Below are 5,000 nucleotides of genomic sequence, written 5' to 3' on the forward strand. Positions count from 1 at the left end.
AGGTTAACGGGTGTAGGGGTGGGTCGTATAGATAAAGAAAGAGGTTATCGGTTGTAGGAGTGGGTCGCGCAGATTAAGAAAGAGGTTATCAGTTGTAGGACTGAGTCGCGTAGATGAAGAAAAGAGGTTAATGGTTGTAAAGGTGGGTCGTGCAGATGAAGAAAGAGGTTATCGGTTGTAGGAGTTGCTCGTGCAGATGAAGAAAGAGTTTATCAGTTGTGGGGGTGGGTCGCGCAGATGAAGAAAAGAGGTTAACGGTTGTATGGGTGGGTCGTGTAGATGAAGTAAGAGGTTATCGGTTGTAGGAGTGGGTCACGCAGATGAAAAAAAAAGAGGTTAACGGTTGTAGGGGTGGGTCGTGCAGATGGAGAAAGAGGTTATCGATTGTAGGAATGTGTCGCGGAGATGAAGAAAGAGGTTATCGTTTGTAGGAGTGGGTTGTGCGGATGAAGAGAATAGGTTAATGGTTATAGAAGTAGTCCGCGCAGATGAAGAAAAGAGGTTAACGGTTGGAGGAGTGGGTCGAGCAGATGAAGAAAAGAGGTTATCGGTTGTAGGAGTCGGTCGCGGAGATGAAGAAAGAGGTTATCGATTGTAGGAGTGGGTTGTGCGGATGAAGAGAATAGGTTAATGGTTGTAGAAGTAGGCCGCGAGGATGAAGAAAAGAGGTTAACGGTTGGAGGAATGAGTCGAGCAGATGAAGAAAAGAGGTTAACGGTTGTAGGGGTGGTTTGTGCAGATGAAGAAAGAGGTTATCGTTTGTAGGAGTGGGTCGCGCAGATGAAGAAAAGAGGTTAACGGTTGTAAGAGTGGGTCACGCAGATGAAGAAAAGAGGTCAATGGTAGTATGGGTGGGTACCGCAGATGAAGAAAAGAGGTTAACGGTTGTAGGAGTGGGTCGTGCAGATGAAGGAAAGAGGCTAATGGTTGTAGTGGTGGGTCGCGCAGATGAAGAGAAGAGGTTAATGGTTGCAGGGGTGGGTCATACAGTTGAAGAATAAATGGGGAAAATGCATAGTAATCATTATAGAAGATTTAGTCAAGATGTTTTTGGAGTAGAAAACATTATTTTCTTCGTTGGAATATAATGCAGATAAACTAGTTGAATCGGTTTTTACTATCAATTATTTAAACTAATGGATAATAAATTAGGTCTTCATGGTCGGACAATTCTAATGAGGTTATACATATTGTAAAAGGTAGATCGTTAGAACGGATTGCGCTTATATTCAAACTTAATGGCATATTTCTACGGCTTCTCATTTCATATATTGACTGAATGATGAGAAAGACTCGGAAAAAAAAGTTTGTTTTTTAGGATATATAAATAGCTTTGGTGTTTGCAAAGGGAATTGTTTCTTGCGACCAATATAGTTAAAAAGTATTGAACAGGAAAAAAAATATATAAACAGTTACAGCCGTGTCAAAAGGGTACATCTGACAAAGGAAAAGAGATTCTAAAAAAAAAAAAAAAAAAAAAAAAAAAAAAAAAAAAAATTTTACAATACCACGTGACTCTGACGAGTTTGTCTCTCTTCCTTTCATCGCTCTCCTTTCTATTTACATCTAATTGAGAGTAATGCCAGGTACAGTGAATCCAACTCTCATTGCTACTTCCAATTACCTAACGAAGCGAGAGAAACCTTCCTTTACCTCTTTCTTATGGACTTTTACCCCGTTGAGACGTAATATTTATATCACAGACATTCTTAGCGCAACATCGAACAAGAAAACTATTTATGGTACCTTTGATGTTCAACACTCTAAAAACTTCCGTACATTCTAATACGTTGTATCGACCTGCCAGAGGCTGGAAATCAATATTTCAAAATGGTTTTCAAAATTTTTGAAAACGTCTCGATAGTTCTCAAAGAACAATATAGTTTTCGAATATTTTAGAAATTCATCGTTGGCATGTATTTTTTTTTCTTTTGTTGCCAGACGCAAATTGTTATGTAGGAGAAAAATAAGATTAAATGAGTAGAATAAATTTCCCGCAACTCCTGGCGGAGTAACAAATTTACTATTTACGTGTTGAAAGTAGACTTTAGATCGCAATTAAGGACTCTGGAATATTTACTTGGGAAAGGGAGATGCCTGAGGAAAAAAAAAAAATAGAGAGATTTACTCTTTCCCAGAGCCCATTTTATTTGGACATTAAAGTCGTAAACCCAGTTGTTGTTGTTGTTGTTGTTGTTGTTGTTGTTGTTATTATTATTATAGACTAAACTTATAAGTGGAAAAGTAAGATATTATAGGCTCAAGGACTCCACCAGGGAAAAACATGAAATGAATAAATGCAAGAGAAATATCGAACAATCAAAATCATTTGTTAAGAACAGTAACAACATTAAATCAGATCTTTCAAATATAAACTAGGAAAGGTTAAAAAAAAAAACCAACAAGAGGAGAAATAAAATAGAATAGTGTGGCCAAGAATACCTTTGAGGAAGTGAACTCAGTGTGATATTCTTTTTTGACTATCAGCAATAGTTACCTATTTAGACTATCTTTTTGCGTTTTAAGGAAATAAATATATGACGTCATTTACTTTGCTTATTATTATTATTACTAACATCATCATGATAATTATTACTTTCTTATTGTAATGTATAATATCAATATTGATATCGTTTTCATTTATTAGTTTTCTGTCATCATTACTGTAGATATAATCTTGATAATTATTATTATGAGCATATTCATCACTATCAATATTATTATTATTATTATTATTATTATTATTATTATTATTATTATTATTATTATTATTATTATTGTTGTTGTTGTTGTTGTTGTTATTTTAATTTCCCAAAACTCTAGTTTTGCGCTAAGCAATAGTCAAAATATATCCTTTAAAGGTACTAAATGGTTTCACAACAGAATATTAAGTTCACTCTTATATCGCAAATAAAGACGAAAAAATAGATGCTAAAATTCAGGATATTTCATAGAAAATAGAAAAAAATTCTGCACTTCTTAAAAAAAAAAACAAAGTTCAACTAATCCTATAGACCTATTATATCTGAGGGAATCTTCACTGATATTATGATGATGATGATGATGATTTTTATTATTATTATTATAATAATAATAATAATAATAATAATAATAATAATAATAATTATTATTATTATTATTATTATTATTATTATTATTATTATTATTATTATTATCAGTCAAGCTAGAAACCTAGTTGGAAAAGCGGGATGCTATAAGCTCAATGACTCCAACAGGGAAAATTAGCCCAGTATGGAGAGGATATAGACTAATAAAAAAGAAAACTACAAGAGAAGTAATGAACTATTACAATACAATACTTTAAGAAATGTAACAAGATTAAATACGATTTCATATATAAACTATTAAAATTAAAAAACTGAAAAATAAACAAGTGTAAGAGAAATAAGATAGAATAGTGTGGTCGAGTTTACCATCAAACAAGAGAAGACGGTATTAATGTACTACTTCTCGTTGTAAATTTTTCTGTTTTCGATTGCAGAGGAAGAATGGTATTTTCTTACCTTTGATATTTAACAATGATTTAAAAAAACTATAATGCATACATCATTATTCTAGATAATATCTATCGGTATTAAAAGTAGTTTTATTTAGATCCCAATTATTATAGAAATATATATCTATTTCAACAATATACAGAACCAAAACGCTGACTTCTAATATATAGCCTTAAGTTCTATACAAAATCTTCCTAGTGACAAGAAAACATCTAATCCTTCTTTCAAAAAAAAAAAAAATATAGAAAGGATACTTCATTTTATGACGTCGAATGAAAGACTGTTTAACGTATCGTTGCAGTGAAAATTATCATGAGATCTTCAATATATATAACACATTACATTTTTTCGTAAAAAAAAATGTGGAATAAATTAAGTCGTAATTCATCATTATTATGAAAATAGTTCAAATGGTTTAATTTTTTTTTTTTTTTTTTTTTTTTTTGAGGAAAGAAAGATATATGTTAACAAAAATAATGAATAAAAATAGCCCTGCAACTTCCAGTGCATTTCTCTGGCTAGCCATCACGACACATTTGGAAACGGTATAGCTGAAATTCTTCATTATACAATTTCCTCAATTGGACGTAAAATGAAACATGCATCTAAAAGTTAGACAAGGGGATTATCATTTGATGCATCCAATAACATTTCCTGGATATACAGTATGTATTACGCAATTGCATCCCAAGGAAGAATGATATATTAAAAAAAAAAAGAAAAAAAAACATTGAATCACAATAGCCATACAATTTTGAATGTATTTCTTTGACTATCTATTCTCCATTATAGAATCTACTCAATTAAGTGTTAGATGAAAACCCATTAAAAGTCATAGCAAAATATTTATTGTCTGCTCTATACCTATAATATTTCCATGATATATGTATAACACAATTCCAACACAAGAAACAGTTGTTCCTAATAATTTTGACGCGAATCCCAGGTCACCTTTAAAGCAAACTTTACTTCCTTTAAATAACTGAGTATTTACTTCATTCTCGGACTAATTAGGCTCGATTGAAAGGCGTACTTTAAATCAAACACTCGCACTCATAATCACACATGAAGGGGGATGTGATGTCCGGATTTGACAAGCCTGAGATCGTATTGCACTTTAGGTTGGTTGTGATTCAACCAAGCCATGGGTTTGGTATCCAGCATCCCCAACACTTGGTCAGAAAGTAGAATGAGGATTCGGACACCTGGTCAGAAAGTACAATGAGGATTCGGACACATAGTCAGAAAGTGAAATGAGATATAGGACACCTGGTCCGAAAGTGGAATGAGGATTAGGACACCTGGTCAGAAAGTGGAATGAGAATTTGGACACCTGGTCAGAAGTTGGAATGAGGATTGGGACACCTGGTCAGATAGTGGAATGAGGATTAGGATACCTGGTCAGGGAGTAATTGAGGATTAGGACACCTGGTCAGGGAATAATTGAGGATTAGGACACCTGTTCAAAAAGTGGAATGATGA

The sequence above is a fragment of the Palaemon carinicauda genome, chromosome 26 (assembly GCF_036898095.1).
Source record: "Palaemon carinicauda isolate YSFRI2023 chromosome 26, ASM3689809v2, whole genome shotgun sequence".
Classification (NCBI taxonomy): Eukaryota; Metazoa; Arthropoda; class Malacostraca; order Decapoda; family Palaemonidae; genus Palaemon; species Palaemon carinicauda.